This window comes from Staurois parvus, unplaced genomic scaffold, assembly GCF_062004578.1.
Source record: "Staurois parvus isolate SC_StPar_1 unplaced genomic scaffold, SC_StPar_1.0 ptg000274l, whole genome shotgun sequence".
Lineage (NCBI taxonomy): Eukaryota > Metazoa > Chordata > Amphibia > Anura > Ranidae > Staurois > Staurois parvus.
In genome coordinates, this window is record NW_028318070.1 from 451312 (window position 1) to 477713 (window position 26402).

At 41.9% G+C, this 26402-nt stretch overlaps 1 protein-coding gene and 1 long non-coding RNA gene across 2 annotated transcripts in view; one reads left to right on the plus strand and one right to left on the minus strand.

Annotated features, from left to right (window-relative positions):
- Window positions 1-26402, minus strand: part of CLMP (CXADR like cell adhesion molecule) — a 121175-nt gene that overhangs the window by 91597 nt on the left and 3176 nt on the right. The gene's annotated exons all lie outside the window — the stretch shown is intronic.
- LOC149459105 (uncharacterized) overlaps window positions 1-26402 on the plus strand; it is a 115773-nt gene that overhangs the window by 60906 nt on the left and 28465 nt on the right. Inside the window, exon 3 of the long non-coding RNA XR_016313345.1 lies at window positions 22164-22294. This is a non-coding gene — a long non-coding RNA (uncharacterized LOC149459105). The remainder of the gene's footprint in view (window positions 1-22163; window positions 22295-26402) is intronic.

The window sequence follows — 26402 nt, forward strand, 5'->3', positions numbered from 1 at the left end:
AAGGAGAGCATGCAGGGCAGCATGGCAGAGACATCAAAGACTACCAATAATTAAAAATGGTGCAAACCATTAGTAAGCAGAGTAATAAGCACTTCATGGAAAGCCACAGTGAGTGAATCAGCACCTCTCAGGGGGAATCCCAGTTTACTAATCTCTAATCACAAGATAAGCATTGAACACAGTCAGGGCTGGACTGGGAAGAGAGAGAGCCCAGCTTATAGCAGTGCTTCATTGCCAATAGTGGGTATGAATTACTGAGTGGGTCATGGAAATATTGCCATTCTGGGACATAGTTTCATGGTGACACACCTGCATTATAAAAATTCCATTATATCAAACCACAGCAACACATTTAATACAACACTATAGTACATTAGGCAAGACCTTCCTAGCAAATGATATCACACCACCACAACAGTTATATTACCAACCAAGATCATATCATACCACAACTGAAATTATATCAGTCAGTAAGAGCTTAAAGCTAAGGATTAGCTAAAAATTGTTTTTAGTCCTACAGGTTTAGTGACCTACAGTAACTTATCTGTAATTATGTCCGCACTGTGCAAGTAGCTGAAACCTGGGGGAATCTGCACTGCACGGACGGCAGTCCTCTTCCTGGCTCTGAACTTCTCACTCTGTAATGATTAATAGTTTCAGGACACAGGGCTGGATTCAATAAAAAAAAGCTCCTGAGGATGACCTGCCTCCTTCTCCTCTATTGAGAATACATATGTATTGCTTTCGCTGCATGTAACACAACCTCTGAATTAAGGAGATAATTCTGGCATTCATTGGACTCCCCCCTATTCCAAGATCATGTTGCATACAGTTAAAGTAATGAAAGAACTTTACTTAGTGGAGGATGATGGGGGGGTCCCTGTTGGGAGTTTTTTCTATTTAATTCAACCCAGAGACCCAAAGCTATTAACCACTGCAGTGCCAGATGTCCAGACCCAGGATGAGGACTGGCATCACTGCAGTGAAGATTTCTCCAGGATCCAGCTACCTGAGCTAAGAATGTGGCCCCCAGGGGAAAATATTGTCAGTGAGATGGTAACCCCCCAGTGAAGAATTATCCTTTAAATCATTGGTGTCAGTAGGATAGTGAACGCTAGAGCAGAATGCCCCCAAAATCATTGGTGTCAGTGGTGATATTCGCTCTAGGATCATATCCAGTGCAACCTGGAGACAAAGAGTAACGATCCTGCAGACTGCACATCGGTGCCTCTTTTAGGAAACGTCTTACGGTGCGCAGGAACAGCTGTGCTGAAAATATTTCAGTTCCATTGAGTGAAAATTAATATGTCCACAGAGTGATTTCTGCTAGTGTACTTTTATTCTTAAAAAGTAGCAGTAGTACCCTGATTTTTTTTAGAGGGGCAGCAGGTGGGCGGCTCAACAGAGGATCTTTTGATCTCTGGAGAGCCAGTCTAAGCCTGGACACAGTGAGTTAGATTCCTAGGCTGTTTGATTTTTTTCTCATTCAAACACATTTGGAGTGTGATTGACAGAACCATTATTACATGTGAACACGCTGGCTTGAAATATTGAAGAACTGACTAGCCTAGGTTATACAAGCCTGGAATAACATTGCTCAAGAAGCCATCAAGCATCTTTTCAATCTAGTGCTTAGCAGAATAAAAGGAAGGAATACTGTAAATGTAGACCAAACCCATTACCTATTTATTTTCATACTGATCTCAATCAAATTCATGTGTAATAATGTATTTATTGCTACATGCATTTCAATAGGCATCTTATTTATATATAACATCATTACTATTCGTTTTTTATTCTATGGTTCCTACTGTTTAATTGGCTGTTTAGCATTGTTTGTGCTGTGAAATAAGATCGGGATCTGCATGGCTTAACAGTGTTTATCATTTTGCCTAGTGTGAAGAGTATAGTGAAAAATAATGAACATCCAACAGAAAGAAATTCCCTCAGATTTACACTATTTAATCATAGTACCTGTAGTCCATCATACTGCCACTGGTTGCTGCTGTGGCATGAGGGTAACGGTGACATGATCGCAATAATCCACCTAGTAATGTGTGAGAAATAATAATTTGTATAGGGGCAATTGTATTATACAGCTCACCGCATACATAGCTGATGCCACAATTGCAAAGCAATGAACCTGGTACATACAGAAGGTTTATTTCAGAAAATAAATAGGAATACATTAGGTATTGTTACAAATACGTATTCATATTTTATTCATCAGATGTGGCCAGTGAGGAGATTCTGGATATCTGGTTACTACCATACTGTTTTGTAGGGATGTATTGGATATTGATGGTTGCTGTGTATTAAAAGGGAATCTGTCAGCAGAGAATTATGAACATTTCTATTGCTGACTTGTTGAATGATCTACAGCCATACCACAGCAAAAATAGCACAAAGCAATGTGCATTAAAATGTGCTTTGCTCTCCTCTATTCATCAAAACGCTATTAAAATGAATGGAATGGAGAAAAAAAACACCTCTTGTCCATGTCATGTTCTTTCTGACATTAGCTCTCTAATCCCTCCTCTGCTTTCCAAGGCAGCCAATTAAACAGAGGTCTGTTTGATCTGCTGCCTCCCTGGCCAGCACCAGCCAAAGAAACAGTGCTGAAACCAGAAGTGAGGAAATCCTTATTGCTTCTGGCTGCACTTGTCACAGAGAAGATCATGGAACGAATGGTCCCAACTCCTCTCTGGGGGCAGCCAGCCTAACTGCAGCAGTTCTGGGCTCTCTGGTGGAATGGGAGAGCTTTTGAATGGCTGCGGGTGGTGGTCTGAGTCCTGTAAAAGTGATTGGGGAACTGTAGAGCCACTTGGATAACTTTTTCGTGAAAGCCAGTTGCCCACTCTAAAAAATAAGACCAGGATCATAGTTGCAGGTTCAGCTATGATCCTGGTATAACCACTTCTCGTCCAGGACATTTAAATATGTAATGCATGGGAAATTATTAAAGAGATTTATCCTCATTTATTGTCATTCTGACAATCCCCAGTAGTAACACATATGCAGATAAATATGCTTTTTTATTAGTAGAAGGTTAGAACCCCTGTCAGATTTTGTCTCTGTGTCCCTGTTGCAGATTTTCCATCACTTCCTGGTTAGAAAAACGTGTCCCTGTGACAGAAAGTGGAAAGGGGAAATCTCTCCCAACAGAGCTACGGAGATCAGTAAAAACAGGACAGGGATTCTACTCCTTCCCCATACTATACAAAACGAAACTCTTTTGACCGGACTTACACTTTACGGAATGTGAATATTTGGTATAATTTGTTAAAGAAGCAATGTAAGCAATGCCATTAAAACTAGAATAAATACAGAATATACAGTACATGCTGGTTTACAATGTACCCGTTATCAAAAGCACTCAACATAAAACTATGTAAAGCTATATTTAGACAAACTGTTACATACTGATTTGAAACTTTTGTTTAGCACAAGTAAATGAGAAAATGCCTCAAGTATGAGAACAGAAGGTGTTAAGAAAAAAGTATGAAGTAGTTTGTGAGAATTGACTATGGAGACAAAGAATGAATGAGAAAACAGAATACTTTATTGGAGAAGCAGACATACAATAAAATGAATAGACTGAGATGGATGGGACATTGTAGAGAGAGTGTGCAGTGAGAGGTGAAAAGGAAAACCACATTGCAGAAGAAGTATTGGTAGGCTAAGAAAAATATACAGTGCTGTGAAATAGTATTACCCCTTTCCTGATTTTGTATTTTTTTTACATATTTGTCATACTTAAATGATACAGATCATCAAACAAATTTTAATACTACACAAAGATAACCCAAGTAAATACAAAATGCAGTTTTTCAAATGATGACTTCATTTATTAAGGAAAAAAAGCTGTCCAAAGCTGTCTGGCCCTATGTGAAAAAGTTATTGCCCCCCCCTTGCTAAAGCGTGAATAAACTGTTATTAGCCACATTTTTTTTGGAAAGCGGAGTTAAACTTCACTTGCCACACCCAGGCCTGATTGCTGCAAGACCTGTTGAATCAAGAAATCACTTAAATAGAAGCTGCCTGAAAAAGTGAAGAACACTAAAAGATCTGAAAAAGCAACACATCATGCTGCGATGTTACAAAGCCATTTCCAAGGCTTTGGACTTCATCGAACAGCGGTGAGAGCCATTGTCAACAAATGGAGAAAACTAGGTACAGCTGTGAACCTTCTCAGGAGTGGCCAGCCTACCTAAATTACTCCAAGAGCACAACGGTGACTCATCCAGGAGGTTATAAAAGAATCCAGAACAGCACCTAAAGAACAGTAGGCCTCACTTGCCTCAGTTAAGGTCAGTGGCGAAAGTCACTGCTGACCAAAAAGAACACAAAGGCTCGTCTCACATTTGCCAAAAAACATCTTGATTATCCCCAAGATGTTTAGGCAAATATTCTGTGGACTGATGAGACAAAAGTTGAACTTTTTGGAAGGTGTGCATCCCGTTACATCTGGTGTAAAACTAACACAGCATTTCATAAAAAGAAAATCCTACCAGCAGTCAAATATGGTGGTGGTAGTGTTATGATCTAAGGCTGCTTTGCAGCTCCAGGACCTGGACGACTTGCCATAATTGATGGAACCATGAATTATGCGCTCTGCCAAAAAATCCTGAAGGAGAATGTCTGGCCATCAGTTTGTGACCTCAAGCGCACTTGGGTTATGCAGCAGGACAATGATCCAAAACACACCAGCAAGTCCACCTCTGAATGACTCAAAAAAAATTAAGGTTTTGGAGTGGTCAAAGTCTGGACTTAAATCTGATTGAGATTCTGTTGTATGACTTTAAACAGGCTGTTCATACTAGCCACCCTCCAATGTGGCTGAATTAAAACAATTCTGTAAAGAAGAGTGGGCCAAAATTGCTCCACAGCAATATGAAAAACTCATTGCCAGTTATTGCAAATGCTTGATTGCAGTGACACTGAACTACTTGTGGGGGGTGATGAAAAACATTTTTTTTTTTTACACTGATTGCTTTTACACCCATAAAGGCTGTAAAAGCAATCATTTCTCCTCTCTAGCTGCATTCTTGCAGCCATTGAGAACTACTGAGTGAGCTGTGATTGGTCACAGCTTGTCACATGGTACAAGGCTTTTTGTGAATAGCCTTGTACCATGTGACCTCTGTGATCATTCACAGATTTCACACGTAGTAAGCAATGATGTCACAAGTGACATCCTGCTTACTACTCTGCATGTGATCACTAATTGGCCAATCAGTGATCACATGATCGGGACCTCGTACAGAGGTCCCGTCCGATGATTGGTGTTCCACTGTGTTCGGAGGACACAGCGGGCACCGGATCGCGGTGCTGTGCGCTCCCAGGGAAAAAACGGCCACCCATCCCTGCACTGCCACTGTCCGGCCATTTATATACAATGGCGGGACGGGAGGTGGTTGAAAACTGCATTTTGTATTTACACTTTGTGTAGTATTAAAAGTTGTTTGATAATCCAAATCATTTTAGTGTGACAAATATGCAAAAAAAAAATCAACAAGGGGGAAATACATTTTCACAGCACTGTATACTGTAGACTGTATAGAGGGCATTTATTATTATTATTTTACAGGATTTATATAGTGCCAGCAGATTGCACAATGCTTTACAAATGGAAGGCAGATAATACAGTTACAATACAATTCAAGACAAGAGGGTGAAGCTGGCCATAGATGGGTAAAAGTTTGTATGAAAATTCTTAGGAAAAGAATGTTCTAAGAAAGTTTGTGTGTTCTCATTAGTGAGTTCAATCAATGTTAATTTTCGACTGGAGTGAAGAAAATTCGAAGGAGCAAGACAGAAAATTGTTTTTGAACAAACACATTTCTAACAGTGTATGTGTTTTTTGTTTGGTAAAGTCCATTCAATCCTAAATCAAATCTTAAAAGCAAATGAAATATTTCAAATGACTTTGGAATGTTCTGAGAATTGTCGTAAGAATATTCATAACACCTTTCCTAAGAATTTTCATTTAAAATTCTGTCTAGCCATGGCCAGCTTTAGGAGGTCCCTGCTAATGAGAGCTTGCAATCTAAAATGGAGGGGCAAGTGATAGAAAAGGTAATAACTTTGAGGAGATGAGGTAATGGAGGAAGTTCAGTTAAAAGATAGAGATGACTTTTTAGGGATTGTCTAAATGCACACAGAGTTAGTGATTGAGTTAGAGAGTTGCAGAAGATGGGAGAGACTCCACATAAGTTCTGGAGATGAGACTGGGAGGAGGCAACAAGGGAGCTAAAGAGCAGAAGGTCTTGGGAGGAGGAGAAAAAGGACAGTTTGGGTGATTTTGAAAAAAGGTTGGGGTAGAGAGCTTTGTACGTTGTGGTTAGGGAAGATTTGAAATGTCTGCAGGTCCAAAGCTAAAGAAGGCAGGCAAGAAATAAAGAAACATGGGCACATATCCTACAGGGGAACAAGACCTGTCATGGCAATTCCCATTCCTTTCCTGATGGTTGCCTTTAAAATGTGTATATTACTTCTGCACCTACTTAAACCATTAACACTAAAATACTCATGAGAGAAATGACTGCAGAATGATGTGCTTAATCACATGAACTTCTGGGTCCAGGGCATCCCTATTTTAATTTGCATTGCCTGGTAAGTGAGAATTTGATTTGTTTTAAGTGGTTTTCCCATTAATGAGACACATTAAAGTATCCATAATAATGAGTTTAGCACATGACATGATGACTGTTTATCAGAGGCTTACTTCGGAGATGTGCTTTGTGTTTGTGTGAGTTTTATATATTTGAGGTAAAACCAGAGACAGTGTAAGACAGAATGGGGCCCTAGGCAAGGGAGCAGCTTTGGCCCCCCATCCCTTTAATTAACATTGATAAGGATTGCTATAAAAATAGAGGAGCTGACCCATTTGCATTGCCTGTTCTTGTATGCCTCATACAAATCAGATAGCAAATGTCTACAAGTACATTCTCATTTGTGAAGTGACAGGCGAGTACATAATTTTGACCAATTGTGCTGTCCCTCTTGTTTTGTCCAAGAGCATGGAGTTTGTAGCTGAGCCTCCTGTCCATCCTCTGGGCTCTAGACTAATGCCAAACTTGATTTGTGGATGTTTCTGTTCATGTATCTACCAATAGCTATTGCAAAAAGAAAAAATAATCAGCGCCGAGTAACCAATCTTCCCATATCACATAGGTTATATATAAAGTCCATACACATTCCAAAAGTAAAGTCCAGCTTAATCCAAGTGATTAAATTATTCCAGTGCACAAAGACTAAACATGTCATTCTTTCATTCGTATAAATATGCTTCTGACATCACGGCAATAGACGGTTGGAGCCGGCATTTTTTGTAACCATCAGCCTGCTAATTTTCATAAGACAAGCGAAGTTGTTACTTATATTTTGTTGGATTTATACTTTAGTCCAATAAAGGACACTTTTAAAACTTGCTACACTATGGAAGCATTTATTTTTATTTCAACCATGAACTGCTTTGAATGGGAGTGCGCTGACCTGCAGATCTTATGAGAAGAGTGGTGAAAGGTGTATGACTCAAAAGCAATTCATTGATCATGATCATTTATAATTTTATGGTCCAACAAATTTGGTAAGAGGCCTCTATCATCAATTATACACTGTGGTGGAATACACAGAAGCATATTTATACGAATGGAAGAATCACATTTAGTCTTTGTGCGCTGGATTAGTTTAATTACTTGGATTAAGGTGGACTTTACTTTTCGAATGTATATGGATATGGACTTTATATATAACCTGTGTGATATGTGAAGTTTGGTTATTTAGCACTGCTTATTTTTTCTTTTTTGCGCTTGTTAATTGGTATCACAATTTTATAGTAGCTGCTGTTATACGTTTTTGACTGAGTGCGGATGTTTTTGGGATATTTTACCAATAAACTATTGGTTCCAGATTATTCCAGATAAACATTAGCAGTCTGTTTTGTGTAAAAGTATTCTTGATCCCATTCTATTGATGTAATCCATATATAGTTGCATGTGTGAAGGGTTGCTGTGATATGGTGGTAAGGAATGGCTAAGATCTTTTTTAATAAATCTGCTAGATATAATCTGAACAGTGCTGGTAGATGGTAGAGGTATGCCCAGAGCTTGTCTTTGAATTGAATATAGAAAAAAATATTTCACAATTTAAATTAAATATTTCTAACAAACTATTGTGTTTACCTTTTTTTATTTTGATAGCCCTTATTGAGGTTACAAAGATTTGTCATAGTGGAGCTGTTTGGCTGTCATGCTCTCAAAGTAAATCCAAATCTTCCGTGTCCCATCATCTTCATCTTAAATCTTTCAGTCATGCAATATAAATCATCTTCTTCTTAAATATCCAATATACTGTAAGTGTACTGATATAGCATCATATGTAAAGTGAAACAAAAAACAAGAAGCGCACCAACCTTGCGCATTACCTCAGTAACAGAATTTATTAATAAAAGATAGGTACTCACAAACAGCAAATAAAATCAGGCATGTAGTCCTCAAAGGGACTTCAAAGATAAGAAGCCAGCTCGAATCCCATCATGGGGGTAGACACTCAGTATGGCTGACGCGTTTTGAAGGCTATGCCTTCTTCCTCAATAGCCTTCGAAACGCGTCAGCCATACTGAGTGTCTACCCCCATGATGGGATTCGAGCTGGCTTCTTATCTTTGAAGACCCTTTGAGGACTACATGCCTGATTTTATTTGCTGTTTGTGAGTACCTATCTTTTATTAATAAATTCTGTTACTGAGGTAATGCGCAAGGTTGGTGCGCTTCTTGTTTTTTTGTTTCACTTTGCAGTATCGATCGGGCTTCCCCAGCCCTGTTTTGGAGCTGCACAACCTTGAAATATACTGGTGTCGCTTGCTCTGGTGTTGGTTCCATCTATTTGCCACCGGTCTCGGCCCTAGAGCGCAGGAGAAATCGCAGCTGGTCTATAGCATCATATGTACCATGGGACTGCCATGAGGATGGGTGGCACATGTAGACCATTACCACCAGGCTGCATTATCTAGGCTACAGTAGCATTTGGGAAGTCATTTATGATGGAATTAATGTACTGTACATATGTTTTTTTCTACATATTGGGTGTTATTTACTAAAAACTGAAATATGGTACAGCTCTGCATAGAAACCAATCAGATTCCAGGTTTTATTGCCAAAGCTTCATTGAACAAGCTGAAGATAAAAGCTGATTGGATACCATGCACAGCTGCACCAGATTTTGCACTCTCCAATTTTAGTATATCAACTCCACAGTATTCACTTTGTACATATTCATTTTTATGTATTTTGAACAAAAAAAATCACTTTTGTTGTGCCTTCTATAAAATCACAAAACACTGACCTCAATTCGCCTTAGGCACATCACCAATTTTCAGATGACTCTGTAGCTCTATTTATTGATATACACCAGATTTAGTAAATCCACTCCATAGTGTGTGATGCAAGCGCGTTGCAGTGTCAGTTACTAACTTCTGTTTTAGAATGACACGTCTCTTTAGTGAGATTAAAGTCATGGTCTAATAACATCATATGGCATTGCACCTCTTCTCTGTTCATATAGGTAATGTTACATATAAAATCATCTAAGCAGCCACACAAAGCTTTCCTTCTATGTTTCATTTTGGAAAGTGAGCTCAGCATTTATCTGTCAGGGCTTTTATCATTCCCTCTTTTCATTAACATTGCAATTTTCTGCATATTTCAGCTTTGTGTACAGAAGTAACCAATTTTTCTTTCGTTACTTAATTTTGTTTGAACTGAGACTAGGCTGTTTCCTTGGCTGATCCTTGTGCTGTGTAAGGTCATGGTCACATTTTCTGCCAGTTTCCTCCTTCTTACAAATTTATTTTACCTTGCTCATGAAGTAAATAGGTTTTACAAAATATATGTTGTTAGGTATCTAAATATACACATACAATAGTTGATTTAGTAAAACTGGAGAGTGCACAATCTAGTGCAGCTCTGCATAGAAACCACTCAGTTTCTATTTTTTTTTGTAAAAGCTTAATTGAACAAGCTGAAGTTAGAAGCTGATTGGCTACCATGCACAGCTGCACCAGATTTTTCTAATTTTACTATATCAACCCCACAGTATTCATGTTACATGTTCATTTTATTTATTTATTTAAGGTACTTAGTAGTGACCTTTCATAATGCACTGCCTAATTATTTTATTTATTACAGGTTCTTATCTAGCTCTGTCAATTTACACAGCACTTTATTGTACATCCACATCAGTCCCTAACCCTCAAAGGGCATACAATCTAAGGCCCCAACTTAGATACACATATTAGGGCCAATTTAGACAGGATCCGATTAACCTACAGCATGTCTTTGAAGTGTAGGAGGAAACTGGAGTACCCGGTGGAAACCCACACAGGCACAGGGAGAACATGCAAACTCCAGGCAGGTGGTGCCGTGGTTGGGATTCGAACCAGCAACCCTAGTACTGCCAGGCGGAAGTGCTAACCATTTAGCCACTGTACTGCCCTGTCTATTCTTTTGAATAGCATGCACTATTGCAATTTCTATGTATTTTGAACCAAAAAAAATCACTTTTGTTGTGCCTTCTATAAAATCACAAAACATTGATCTCAGTTAGCCTTAGGCACATCAGTAATTTTCAGATGACTCTGTAGCTCTGTTTATTTATATAATTAATTTATATTTATTCTTTGTATTCTTCTTTCTATGCTTTAAGCTCCTGTGTTCACTATGTAATACCCAGAAAATGCTTTCCATCCTGCCATCTCTCCCATCATGCTTCCAGTCACCTTGCTTCATGTCCCTGAGGGCCAAGTAGAAAAAACTGTGATCACAACATTTTAATCCACACTTCAGCCGTTATAATCCATTTATTGGGGACCATTAACCACAAGGCCTTCATTAGCAGGGTCATTCTGCTGTCTGCTGACATTCCCAGCTGCATATGTTAGGAGTAAAATTAGAGGGACACACAAGTCAAAATGTTTTTATAATTTCTATGTAATGCCTTAAACCAGAAAACAACCTGTTATATCAGATTATTTTGTTTTCTACATATGGAAACGTGGTACACATTAATTTAATTTCAATAACTTATTTGTAGATGTTCCCTAGGATATCAAGTTTTCAGAGTGTAACACTAGAAATGTGTTAGATAGTTTTATTCAATGTTAGCATTATTTTCATATATTTGTTATCTTAAAGATCTTTTGATATTTAAAATGGAGCTCCACCCAAAAGGGTGAGGTTCTGCTTTAAGGACTCGTCCCCTGCTGCCCATGAGAAATTGGCACCATTTGGGGAGCGGGGAAGCGGAGCCAGTACCCAATTTTGACTGGTACCCGCTATGATCGTCTAGGTCAGTGGTGGCGAACCCGTGGCACGCGTGCCACAGCCGGCACGCCGAGCCTTATCTGTGGGCACGCCAGGAGAATCCAGCGGCGCGCTGTCTTCCCGGCTGTAGTGTGCGTGACAGCCGGGTCCCAAGTGCGCATGCACAAGAAGCAGTGCTCCTTGTGAATGGTAAGGCGGTACCTGGGACACATGACAGATCCCAGAAGCCGCCGGACCAATCACAAAGCGCAGCGCTTCTCGCGCATGCGCACTGGGCATCCGGCTGTCCGACGAGCGCCCACACTACAGAAGCCGGGAAGACAGCGCGCGGCTGGATCGAGGAACAGGTAAGATAAAAAAAAAAAAAACTCTGCGGAAGTAAGAGCGGGTACCTGTCAAATTCAGGTACCCGCTCCCCCTCCCTCCCCAAAGGTCAGCAGTCATCCCTGTGCTGTCCGCAGTCTCTGGTCATCCCTGTGCTGTGTCCCCAGTCTCTGGTCATCCCTGTGCTGTGTCCCCAGTCTCTGGTCATCCCTGTGCTGTGTCCCCAGTCTCTGGTCATCCCTGTGCTGTGTCCTTAGTCTCTGGTCATCCCTGTGCTGTGTCCCCAGTCTCTGGTCATCCCTGTGCTGTGTCCTTAGTCTCTGGTCATCCCTGTGCTGTGTCCCCAGTCTCTGGTCATCCCTGTGCTGTGTCCCCAGTCTCTGGTCATCCCTGTGCTGTGTCCCCAGTCTCTGGTCATCCCTGTGCTGTGTCCCCAGTCTCTGGTCATCCCTGTGCTGTGTCCCCAGTCTCTGGTCATCCCTGTGCTGTGTCCCCAGTCTCTGGTCATCCCTGTGCTGTGTCCCCAGTCTCTGGTCATCCCTGTGCTGTGTCCCCAGTCTCTGGTCATCCCTGTGCTGTGTCCCCAGTCTCTGGTCATCCCTGTGCTGTGTCCCCAGTCTCTGGTCATCCCTGTGCTGTGTCCCCAGTCTCTGGTCATCCCTGTGCTGTGTCCCCAGTCTCTGGTCATCCCTGTGCTGTGTCCCCAGTCTCTGGTCATCCCTGTGCTGTGTCCCCAGTCTCTGGTCATCCCTGTGCTGTGTCCCCAGTCTCTGGTCATCTCCTGTGCTGTGTCCCCAGTCTCTGGTCATCTCCTGTGCTGTGTCCCCAGTCTCTGGTCATCCCTGTGCTGTGTCCCCAGTCTCTGGTCATCTCCTGTGCTGTGTCCCCAGTCTCTGGTCATCTCCTGTGCTGTGTCCCCAGTCTCTGGTCATCTCCTGTGCTGTGTCCCCAGTCTCTGGTCATCCCTGTACTGTGTCCGCAGTCTCTGGTCATCCCTGTACTGTGTCCGCAGTCTCTGGTCATCCCTGTACTGTGTCCGCAGTCTCTGGTCATCCCTGTACTGTGTCCGCAGTCTCTGGTCATCCCTGTACTGTGTCCGCAGTCTCTGGTCATCCCTGTACTGTGTCCGCAGTCTCTGGTCATCTCCTGTACTGTGTCCGCAGTCTCTGGTCATCCCTGTACTGTGTCCGCAGTCTCTGGTCATCCCTGTACTGTGTCCGCAGTCTCTGGTCATCTCCTGTACTGTGTCCGCAGTCTCTGGTCATCCCTGTACTGTGTCCGCAGTCTCTGGTCATCCCTGTACTGTGTCCGCAGTCTCTGATCATCCCTGTACTGTGTCCGCAGTCTCTGGTCATCCCTGTACTGTGTCTGCAGTCTCTGGTCATCCCTGTACTGTGTCCGCAGTCTCTGGTCATCCCTGTACTGTCCGCAGTTCTGGTCATACCTGTACTGTGTCCGCAGTCTCTGGTCATCCCTGTACTGTGTCCGCAGTCTCTGGTCATCCCTGTACTGTGTCCGCAGTCTCTGGTCATCCCTGTACTGTGTCCGCAGTCTCTGGTCATCCCTGTACTGTGTCCGCAGTCTCTGGTCATCCCTGTACTGTGTCCGCAGTCTCTGGTCATCTCTGTACTGTTAATTAGTTTGCACTACTGTACGAGTTGTTTTTTCTAAACCAAAAGCTCGATATTCAGGTTTCATTGCAGTGTTGGCACTTTGAAAGAAATAAGTTGGTTTTGGGTTGCAGTTTGGGCACTCGGGCTCAAAAAGGTTCGCCATCACTGGTCTAGGTGATCGGAAGTGGAAACTGTCCCCCCCCCCCTTCCTTCCCCGCAGTCTTCTGGGATGTTTGACAGGTCCGTGACAGGTCACCATCCTCTCTCACCGGCATCTTAAGTGTGGGCACTCAGCTGTTACAGCTTGCAGCTTCTCACCCGGGTGCCCACTGCCCATATGCTGCACCTTGTGAATGGTCCTGTAGTCTTCTGGGACCTGTCACGTGTCCCAGAAAACTACAGGACCATTCACAAGGTGCAGCATATGTGCAGTGGGCACGCGGCTGAGAAGCTGCAAGCTATCATAGCCGTGTGCCCACACTTAAGATGCCGGTGAGAGAGGACGGCCAGTGAACCTAGCAGGTGTGAACACACCACTGGATCATAAGACAGGTGAGTGGCTGTTTTTAAAATTCAGCTGCTGCAGTTTTTGTAGTTGATGACTTTTATTTTTTTCAGATTTGTCTGGAGCTCCACTTTAATTAGTATTTTGTCATAGGCTATACAAAAGATCTTCAGTTTTTAACAATTACAACACATACTTCTGGCTGCTCCCCCCTGCCGAGTACCCACTTAGCAAGTCGTTTGCTCTGGGGGCACTCATGCAGGCTCACTCCGTTGGCTCTGTCCGTCCATAGATACATAGAGTGCAGATTGGCTCTGCCCCTAGCTCAGTGACTTTGATTGACAACAGCGGGAACCAGTGGCTCCCGCTGTTGTCTCTGTGCCAATGACGAGGGAGAGAGCAGAGTGAGTTTCTGCTTTTGTGCACAGCGTTGGATCGAAATCAGGCTCAGGTAATTAAACGGGGGAAGAGCTGCTTTCAGAAGGTTTTTTACGTTAATGCAGAGAATTAAGGCCCACAGTGCGGGGCCACAGAATGACACAGAATTCCACTATTTATGGAATCCTCAGTCAAGATGGCTGCCCAGATCTCTTGAGATTTCAGTATACAGTAGGATTGCTATCCTTTCCAAGATGGCTACCTGGAGCCCATAGCAGAAGACAATTTGTCTTCAATGGGCTCCTGCCACCCTGAAGAAATGGCACAGTGCCACCTTTAGGTTGGAGGATATACTGCAGTCTCCACCTGCCTACATACTCCCTGCTTGTACTAGACGCAGTTAAAAACAATGTTTGGTTTGACTTCCTGGCTGTTCTTTTCAAATCCAATTATTGCTATTCAGACAGTAATCACTATACAAAGGATGTTTGCAGAATCAAGTTGAGTTTTTGCACCTTCACACTCAGTATGACCACTTCTTTGGTAGGAGGAAACAAGCTGGCTGCAGGTCTTATCGTGTAGCAGGATTAAAAAGCAAAATATAGAAATTAATAACTTCTGCCTTGCAGTTAGACAAAGGAATTAAAATATAATTTCAAGCATTTTATACATCACAGAACAATAATACTAAAGTTAATGTTAGATTGTTTAAAGGGTCAGGAAGGACATTTCAAAGGCTGCTTCACACAATGAAAAGGTCTCACTTATCCCTCAAGTCTCCCTGTTGGCATTTCTTCATAAATTGTTATTCTTTTGGAATAATATATATGCATTACAGCTCATTCAAGAGTACAGTTCATGCTTATATGAACTGTTTTCTGCTCCAGTACATGCCAGCATAACACAAACAAGGTTTAATTGGTTGTACCCATAGAGATCACTGATGCCTGCTGCCTTTCTGGTACGTTGTGCATTACAAAACACTCCTGTCACTGGACCAAATAATAATATACTGATGTGCTATAAATGGTAGAGCTCAGGAGAGGGGTATGAATACAGAATGCTCCCAAGAAGAATCCTATACATCTGACCCCTGTATCCTTTGATTCCAGATTACAGGTGCTGGTTTTACAAATGTACCCGAGGCAGAGTTGTGTATGTGCTGCTTTCTATAATGTTTGCATTACATTATACTGAGACCTTTATTATATTGTACTTAACAGGCATACAGTTTCCTTGGTAAGATCACTCTGAACATTTGTTTGAAGTGAATATTTAAATATATGTCCATCTGGGCAAATTTGTTTTTAATTTATTTTATATAAAGATGGGGAAAAACTAGAACCAATGATGGGGTTTTACTGTTGTCTGGGGCCTCATTAGAAAGATCTCTCCTCACTTCCTGTCCTGACGATGATTTCACCACACAGGAAGTAATGGTAAATCTCCAGCAGCAACACACACAGAAATAGAAACACTTTTTTTTTTTACTATAATAGGGTGAAAGTTAGAACCTCTGACAGAAGGTTATTGCTATGTGTGACCCTTTTGAAGATTTTTCCTGACTACCTCTCTGTCAGGGCAGGGCTGTGGAACGGACAGGTAGGCCTAGTGGCAGGGTAACGCACTGACTGACGACAACCACCACCAACAGACCGAAGTCCCTCAGGTCGCGGAGTCTAAGTCCCAGGCTGCCCTTCACCAGGGCCCCTGATGGTGGGGATGGACTTAACGCAGCCAGGAACCAGGTCGCGGCCCCCGAGACACCCCAGCTGCGGTAATGGCCGCCGCCAATGGCGTGTAACTGGCAAGAATGACAATAGCGTAGTCGGGCAGGCCGGGTCGACAACAACGGGACAAAACAGTACAGAACAGTAGACAGAGAATCACAGGTCACGGACCGGGTTCAGCAACGGAAGGTCAGATCGAAGGAAAACACAGAATGGTCTAGTCACAAGCCGAGTCAGATACCAGAAGAGTCGCGAGAGTATACACAGAGCTGTAGCAAGACAAAGACACAAGACACAAGTGCAAAGGGCATGTGCGGATCACAGGCTTATATGTAATCAGCCACACCCCTCTGGGGGATGGACCTCAGAGACCTGAAGGCATAAAAGCTTCCCACCATGCACAGCAGAAATCTAATATGGATGCCAGCACATGGAGAAACATAACCTCTGGGAAAAGGTAGGACCTTGACACTCTCTGATAAAAGCATTGGTATATTGACAATAAGTAAGAGTAAATTTCTCTAATGAAGCCCCAGAAAGAAGTAAAAACCCAAAAGGGGCTTTAAACGTTTCCCACTCTACCCAAAAAATGTGTTGGCTGGGCATACATTTATTGCAGAAGTAAATGGTTTCCAAAAACAGTTACATTCAAGACATGCAGTGAATGATAACTGTCACAGTTGCTTGTGCTCTCAACTGAACTATCAAGCCATCAAATGGCAGGTGTCATAACTGATTTCATGTGCAATGTCATGGTAACAGCTGATCAAACAGAGGCTAAAATGGCAGCTTCCTTGCCTGTGAAGGATAGGAGGGTTTAGTTTTGCTTTAAGATGGTTCATTTATACTTATAATGGTTGATGAAATATAATGTAGACATTATTAGTACTTAAAATTCACAAGCTGGTTGCTTGCATAGAAAAAGCACTGCAGAGAACATCCCGGCCAGCACTTGATTATGAACATATACCATTATCAGTTCACAATCAGTGATAGGCTGAGCTCATTCAGTGGATGAATGCCAGCTCACTAAGATTTAATCATGATAAAACAGCTTTATTCTTAGAGGAAAGATCTGCTTGAAGACAAGAATAAGTCTTCAACATGAGGGAAGCAAATTATCAATTCCAGTTACTGGGGCCTGTTGTGATCCACTGCCTGTTACTTCAAATAGAACCTGATAAGGATTTTCACAAACCACATGAACTGTATAAGGAGAGATGTCCTCTGGAATTTATGGGCTCATATTCTAGAGATACCAGTCTCCCGTTTAATACTTGCTGGAATGAATTGCACGCTTCAATTTTGTTGTTGTAGTCCAAAATATGTTATGCATTAATTTGATTTGTGCCATCAACTCCAATGCTTTGCTTTAACACTGGATAAAAATGTGTCCTGTGATATTGATTAGATTAGTATGAAGTCAGTTTCTATTACTACTAATTTCCCAAACATCCGATCCAGGATGTAATGGGCTATATGAATAAGAGCTTGTGTACACAGGCCTCTGAATACAAAGGATGTAAAATACATCTACAAGAACACACGGGTTCTGGTGCATTCAGGATTACTTAAAGCACAACGTAACAGCCAGGGACGGACTGACCATTCGAGCACTCGGGCATTGCCTGAGGGCCCGGGGTCAGTAGAGCCCCATGAAATGCCCCTGGTTCCTTTTATAGGCTTTTTTGGGTGTATTGTGAGTGTGGGCAAGGACACAGGTGCCCCATGATCCCCTATTGCCCGGGGGCCCCATGAGTTATCAGTCCGCCCCTGGTAACAGCTCTAAGCACCACAAACCAAAAATGCTGTTTAATTCATTTTTAACATTCAAAAACAAACTTACCTATCCATTCATGTCTTCATGCTTTATTTTGCTGAGAAATCACATTGAAAAACACCCCCTAGCTTTTCTGGCCATGGCCATCTTGAGTAAGGGCAGAAGATGCATGAAGCATTTACTTCCTGGAATTCATCTGCCCTTAGCTCAGGAATGCAGGCAAGAGGGTGTGCTTAGCTAAGAAAAATGCCTCCTCCCCTCCTGAAGACTCTTGGGATGTATGACATCATTTGCCTAGAAACCAAGAAGTAACTGAAATAATATAGAAAAAAAGGCTAAAACAAGTAAATATGATGCACTTCTAATTACCAATGCTAGCAGCATAAGGATTAAAAATAGCTAGTGTTGACTGAGAGTGTCCACTTTATAGTGGAGCTGAACTCAAAAATCGAAGATTTACTACCTTTTTTATAGGAAACATCTGGAAAATGTATTTATGCCAACACAATACAATGAAAACTCTACCTTTTGGGTCCTTTCACATGAATGTTCAGTTTTTTCATCAGTTCAGTCATGTTTTTTCCAAGAAAAAACTGATCAGTTCACATCAGTTTTTCATCAGTTTACATCCATTTTTCATCAGTTTAGATCTGTTTTTCATCAGTTTACATCCATTTTTCATCAGTTCACATCAGTTTTTCATCAGTTCACATCAGTTTTTCATCAGTTTACATCTGTTTTTTTTTTTACATCCTTTACAAATGCAAAAATGGACTATATGTCAATTTACACATGTTTTACGTATGTTTACATCTGTTTTTTGTCCATTTTATTTTTTTTACGAAAGAAAAATAGATTTTTTTTCCATTCAAAAAAAGATGTCAACGGATGCCAACATTAACGGATGTAAACAGATGATCATCCATTTACATAGTCCATAGAAATATATATGTGTCCATTTTTATCCGTAAACGGACAGATGAAAAACGGACATACTGAACACCCATGTGAAAGAGCCCTTTGTCTTAGATATCTCCTGAAAATAAAGTGGTAGTAAACACCGCTTGGACACTTGTATTTCTAGGTAAGCTTATAATAAAGTTTACCTGTAGGTACAAGGAATATCTCCTAATCTCGCACCAATTAGGACATAATCTCTGTTTCTGCAGCCAGTGCCGTTGCTCGTGCATGCGCTCTGAAGAAACAGAGTACTCATGTCGTCACTTCAGAGCTCTATGCTGCAGCTGTGACTACAGTGTGCATGTGCAGGAGTGACGTCATTGAGGCTCGGCCATTCAAACATCCAGAGCCTCTGAATCCCAGAAGGAAAACTGGCTGAAGATCGAAGCTTTGTCAGCAATGACAGCGTGCTGCTGGAGGGCTTCATTTGTAAGGCAAGTCTTTCATAATGTGCTAGTATGTGATGCATACTAGCACATTAGGATATTACCTTGCAGGAGGAAAATGTATTTTTCTTTTTGAAAGTTTACTACTGCCTTAATAGTATATAGGCAGTGTAGGATCTACGGCATTGGCACAAGCAATGTAAAGCTCCTCTAATTGCTAGGCCCACTAGATTTGAGGTTAAATTTGGTGATGTCATTACTGTGCTGCTCACTGTTCTTCTTGCTGGAGACGAAGCTGGACCTGAAGACCTGCAGTGCAGGGATCTTTCTGCTTTTTTGTTCTGTTATTCTATGCATTCTCAACCTGTTTTTCTACTACTTGATCATTACATCACCAGTCATAAGATCACCAGTTGATCAGCTCTGATATGAGCATGCAAAGCTTTCCTCCACTACAAAGCTGGCCACCTACACACTGATGGTAAAATGGGTGTCTGATTTGGATTACCTAGTGAAAAATAGTAATTTCACTTAGAAATTAATTTGAATTGTTTAATCAAACAGAAACGTCATATATAGCCAACGCATTTCAGGGGAACTGGACTTGTTTAGGGCTTGAGCGATAATGCGTAGTAGTACTGGTAAGAAAAGATCTTTTCAGCCCTAATTAGGGCTGGGTGTCAGAGTAACCTGATATCAGTGGGGTCATGCCACTTGATCCAGAGATCAAGTCAGCTGCCCTCACCGCAGTCAGGTTGCTCAGACACTTAGCCCTTCTTCAGCCCTAATCAAGGCTGCAAAGCACTTTACTTCCTGATACCTTTACATATTATTGTTCAATCTAAAGAAGGGGAAGGGGGGTGTCGTCCGTCCTTACTGACCAGTGCTAACACAAATCTACACAATAAGACACAGTACAGAACAAATGCTATTGTGCTATGAGAAAGGCTGTTAAAGCTGAAACATATAAGTGTACTATTAAAGTGTTTTTACATGTAACCAATAAAGATTCTTAGTTTTATGGATTCTATTATGGACTACTTTGCTTAAGTGCGGGAACACTTTTTCCAGAGCAACGGTCTTCAGCCACAGAAAGCTGAGTTGGCGGCTGAGTATGGGTATTGTATATTCACAAATCATGGAAAGTCGGTAATGGGGAAAAGATCAGCTGTAAAGAGCCAACATGCTTCCATCGTTCATGTCATATTAGAAATGACTCCGTGATACACCTGATCCAGATCCACCTGATCCAGCCAGATCTAGGGGGGTGCTGGGGTGGGCTGTTTCCTCCCCCTTTCTTGATTTATGCACCCGCCCAGGTATCTGAGACTGCCTCCACTGATCCATGAGCCAGTCTGATGCAGACAAATGATGTAAGGTGGCACACTGATGGGGTAAATCCATGTAAGGGGGCACTGTGATGGGGACACCTGATTTTAAGGTGCACTCTGATGGGGACACCAGATGTATGGGGGTAACTGATCAAATGTAAAGGGGCACTCTGATGGGGACAGTTGATTTAAGGGGGAACTCTGATATGGGGACACTGATATGGGTGCTCTAATGGAAAAATTGATATAAGGGGGACCCTGATGGGGACAGTTGATGTAAGGAGGTACTCTGATGCAGAGAATTAATGCAAGGGGGTCACTCGGATGGGGGCCCTGATGTAAAGGGGTACTCTGATTGGCACATCTGATATAAGGGGGCACAGGCTCTTTTTAATCTAATGAGAGTCTAATACATACTAATGCTTCCCAGGTTGTGACACTGTGGGGTTTATTTACTAAAGCTGGAGAGTGCGAAGTCAGACTCCCTTCTGCATAGAAACCAATCAGCTTCCAGGTTTCATTGCCAAAGCTTCATTGAACAAGCTGAGGTTAGAAGCTGATTGGTTTCTATGCAGAAGGGAGTCTGATTTTGGACTCTCCAGCTTTAGTAAATAAACCCCTGTGTGACAGACTGTCAGTGACACACACAGCATTGTCATTATGCTCCCTGACATTTATGTACTGCACCCCAAGATCAGAGAGGCTAGATCTGGCCCTGCACCTAGTATGCCTTTACATCATGTTTGTGATGTGCTCAAGTTTGACCCATAGGTTCTGCAGTTACAATATATAAAACGTTTAATTACAAATGGTCATTGTGGTAGAATTTCCGAAGACACTTATCAGTCATTCATAAGTCTTCCCTATTCTGTAAGCTCCTATTCAGATTTCAGCAAGCTCATCAACTCATAACCGTTTCAAAATGTATCCAAAATGTACTGTATGAAATGCAGAACTCCAAAATATCTGTACTCCAGCCAAAAACTGTGTGGAAGACCAACTCTCTGTCACTGTAACCAACCAATGAGCTTTAGCAAACAATTTTAATATTTACAAGTGGAGCTATCTGTTTTATAGAGAACACAGACAATTCAGGTCCTTTCACATTTGATCTGTATGTGAAGCCATTGTCCATGGCAGTGCCCAGCAGGAAGCGTGGATAATTTAAAAAAACTCTTAGATGGTCATCTTAATGAACGCAGTATACAGTGATATGGAAAATGGTTTTGACATAAACATACCCACACAGGTTGAACTGGATGGACTGGTGTCTATATACCACTGTACCAACTATGTAACTATGTAGCCATTTGGACAGCCAATACTGAGATTGGTAAAGTCCATATGGAAATATTGATCTATTTATCACTGTCTTGGCTCTATGTGTACTGCTGTTTCTGATCCTTGTTCAGAATAAGCACTACAATATACAGTATATCAGTCCCTACATTCTTAGACATTTTGTTTGTATTGATATCAAAGTAAATATGACAAATTTATATAAAAGCAATACTGTTTGGGTTTCATTTTGGCATTCACATACAGGTTTTGTTTATCTACAAGAAGCAGTAGATTGCAAGGCACTATTCTAAAGCCCCTTTCACATGTTTGCTACGATTCCATCCCATAGATGGATCCCCATTTCATCCTGTAGACTGATCAGAGAAAAATGAATGCCATATACAGTATGTGATAACTGTGTCTGTTTTGAATCTTTTACATTTTAACTCCATCCTGTGATGGAAAAACTGACCCATGTAATCCTTATTTAAGCCAGATGTAAACTGATATGAGTTCATTTATATCCATTTACATGCGTTCCTTTATGTTTAGATCTGCAAAAATCGGATCTGTGAATGAATTTATTGCATTCGGTATGATGAACCTGAATGGACCTGGATGTACACCGACCCACATCTTCTTACATCCATCTACCATAATGTTAGTTGATATAGAATTGCAAGGTATGTAGATTTTGTTTGGTACAGGGTTGAGTCCTCTGCATGAACTTGACAGGTTGCTGATACAGCTGTTTATATTTACCCAAAATTCTCATCCATCTGACCAGTGTCGAGTGTTGCTTAACTGCACAAAGAACCTTTGGAACAAAAGTACATGGGCCAAAACCACAGCCCAATACACATTTCACAGCTGAGAATAACATCTGAAACTTCTAATGAGGTCAGAAGGAAAAACGTAACTCTCTACAAAGTACAAGAAGACATACCTTTCCCCTGAATCAAACCAGACCAAACTAAAAGCATCTTGAGGATTTACAGTGTTCCATAATGAAACAACAACATTCTTCCTTAACTCCTTACTGTCCTGCTAAGAAGTGGAAAAAGGCAGGGCTGGGGAAAACAGATCAGCACAGGACTTGTGGAATTAAATCAACTCAAGATGGCAATTTAGCATTGTAACACTGCCCTTTCTAAGCCATGATTCCAGATTTAGCATTGTAACACTGCACTTCTTAAGCAAGATTTCGAGAATCCTGTAGATGAAATGAATTCTGTGGGGGGTTTTTTAACGCATTATATCTGAGATAAAAATGTGGTTTTATTTGCAATCATTTAATGAACCATAAATACATTTAGTTGTACTTTCTCATAATATTATTTTTATACAGGATTTATATAGCGCCAACAGTTTGCTCAGTGCTTTACAATATAATGGGAGACAATACAGCAACAATACAGTTCAATACAAGAGGGTTAGGAGGGCCCTGTTCCTTGGAACTTACAATCTAAGAGGTAGGGGCTAGTGGTACAAAAGGTAGTAATTGTGGGGGATGGATTGGTCGGAGTAGAAGATTCCATTATTATCTGAAGGCGAGATAGGCTTCCCTGAAGAGATAGGTTTTCAGAGATCGCCTAAAAGTGAGCAGAGTAGGCGATAGTCTGATAAATTGAGGTAGAGAGTTCCAGAGGATGGGGGAAGCTCTGGAGAAGTCCTGGAGATGAGCATGGGAGGAGGAGACAAGGGAGCTAGAGAGCAGGAGGTCATGCAAGGAGCGGAGAGTACAGTTTGGGTGATATTTGGAGACAAGATTAGTGATGTAATTTGGGGCAGAGTTATAAATGGCTTTATATGTTATTGTTAATGTTTTGAATTTTATCTGTTGGGCAATGGGAAGCCAGTGGAGGGATTGGCAGAGAGGGATGGAGGACACTGAGTGGAGGCCAGTGGAGGGATTGGCAGAGAGGGGTGGCTGATACAGAACGGTTAGTAAGGTGGATGAATCTGGCAGCAGCATTCATGTTAGACTGAAGAGGGGATATCCTGCGATGAGGTAAGCCAATGAGGAGGGAGTTACAATAGTCAAGGCGAAAGATAACAAGGGAGTGAATAAGTTGCTTAGTGGTTTCCGAGGTTAGGAACGGGCGTATCTTGGAGATGTTGCGGAGGTGAAGCCTATAAGATTTGGACAGCGATTGGATTTGGGACTGGAAGGACAGATGGGAGTCTAGGATTACACCCAGCACCCTGGCATGAGGGGAGGGACTGATGGTTGTGTTATTGATCTTGATGGAGAAGTCAGGGGAGGGGGCACGGGCTGGAGGGAATACTAGGAGCTCAGTTTTGGAAAGATTGAGTTTGAGGAAGTGGAGTGACATCCATGCCGATATGTCATTTAGTAGGTTAGTAATGCGAGAGGAGACTGAAGGGGTGAGGTGAGGAGTAGAAAGATAGATTTGTGTGTCATCAGCATAGAGATGATACTTAAAGCCATGGGAGTTTATCAAGTGACCAAGGGAGGAGGTGTAGATGGAGAAGAGAAGGGGTCCAAGGACAGAACCTTGAGGGACCCCTACAGAAAGAGGGAGTGGAGAGGAGGAGGCAGCGTTATAGGTGATGCTGAAGGAGCGCTGCGATAGGTAGGAGAACCAGGAGAGAGAGAGTCTCGGAGGCCAAGAGAGTGGAGTTTTTTGAGGAGGAGGGGATGGTCAACAGTATCAAAAGCCGCAGAGAGGTAAAGTAGTAACAGTATGGAGTAGTGGCCATTGGTTTTAGCAGTTAGTAGATCATTAGTGAGTTTTAGTAGGGCAGTTTCAGTGGAGTGAAGTGAGCAAAAGCCAGTCTGTAAAGCATCAAGAAGGTCATTGTCGGTGAGGTAGGACCTCAGGCGATTGTAGATTAAACGTTCTAAGAGTTTAGAGATAAATGGGAGCAGGGAGATGAGTCTTAAGTTGTTCAGGTTGGTGGGGTCCAGGGAGGGCTTTTTAAGTATGGGAGTGATGTGTGCATGCTTTAGAGGGGCAGGGAAGGCACCATTAGAGAGGGGGAGATTGAAGATGTGAGTGAGGGAGCATAGGATGGAAGAAAAGAGTGACCGTAGTAGTTGAGGGGACACGATCCAGGGGGCAGGTAGTGAGACGGGCTTCTGAGAAAACCTTAGTGACCTCTTTGGTAGTAGCAAGGTCAAAAGAGGAAAGTGTTGAGGGAGGCTTGGTATAAGGTATGCTAAGTGGGATGGATGTCTGTGCAGTGGAGATGCCCCTACAAATTGCATCAATCTTGTTTTTGAAATGATTTGCAATCTCGTAAGCAGTGAGTGAGGTACTGGGTGGAGGTGGAGAAAGTAGAGAGCGCATGACTATGTCGCTTAAGATTTCTGGTGTCGTCAGTCTGCCAAGGTTGTAATGGTCGGGGCCTGATGCTTCATGTAGTCAGAGGAGCAAGTGAGTCTAGTGTGCATGAAAGTAAACTAATGTAGACAGCTGTGGCCAGGGCAGGGCAGGACAGGGGAAAGATTCTGTCATAGAGGCGGTCAGTTGCAAAGTAGAAAACAGAAGGGTTAAAGTTGTGAAGGTTTCTGTATCATCAGAATTCTGTTTATTTAAGGCTGTTCTTTCTGAATGACATGTTTGTACATAATGATCTACACGTATGGCCTTAAATCTGAATTTAGTGATGTAAGAATAATAATTAAAGTGGTATCTCACTAAGGTGCCCATAGACCTCTGAGGAAGCTCTGGCTTCCATGCAGCACCTGCCTTTCATATACTAAGAAAGCTGCGCTGTCAAAAACAAGCTTGACGGAACATTCCTGTTCATGTAAATTAATGGAATTCCCTAGAAATTAGATGATGTGAAGGCCTTATCCAACCTGCAGCAGAGGTGTACACCCCAAATCATTCCAGGTAATTTTACGTTTCCTCCATACATATTTTGGATATATGGTGTTTTAAATACATTCAGCCTGATTTATGAAAGCTGGAGAGAAGAAATGCAAGTGTTTCCAACAATAGCCAGTCAAGGCCCATCATCCATGTCCATATCTGCACTGGTAAAGATAATCAAAACAGTTTTTCTTTTAATGGCCATAACATAATTTTTCTAGACACACACAGCCGAACTCAGGAGCACGCCCACATGCGTGTCTCCTTTGCACACAGCTATGGGGGCACACTCAGGAGAGGAGGAGGACCTCTAGAAGAGGAGGTCAGGGACCTTCTATGCTATGTACTTGCACAGAGAAGATAAGCATAAAGTACTACTTTAATTTCTCAGTCACCACTGTACTTTTATTGCAACTATGGGCAACAAATTGCAACTCACACATTGATAGTAAAAAAGATTAAAAACCTTATCCAGAGGAACATTTCTTTTTGCCCATAGCATTTTTTATTTTTCTTGAACTCCATTAATAACATAGAAGTAATAATACGTTTTTTGTTGAAGGGGTAAGGCTCCGTTCACACCTATCTTGTTTGCCTTTTGTCCGTTTTGCAGTGCTTTTTCACAGTTCGTTTTCCGTTTTTCTACATGTGTTTTTGCCGCGTTTTGTTCAGCTTTTTATTTTTGCTGGGCAGAATAAAAATGCAAAAAGCAAAATGCGGCAAAAACACACTACCATGCATTTCAGCAGATTCTCCATTGAACTCTATTGTAGCAAAAACGCTGCTTTTTGCTTTTAAAAAAGTCCCTGACCCTTTCCAAAAACACAGCAGCTCAAAAAAGCATCGATGTGAACACGTTCTATAGGAAACCATGTTAAATGGACTGTAGTGCGTTTCTGCAAAAAGCACTAAAAAACGCATTGGTGTGAACGGAGCCTTAGAATAGCTG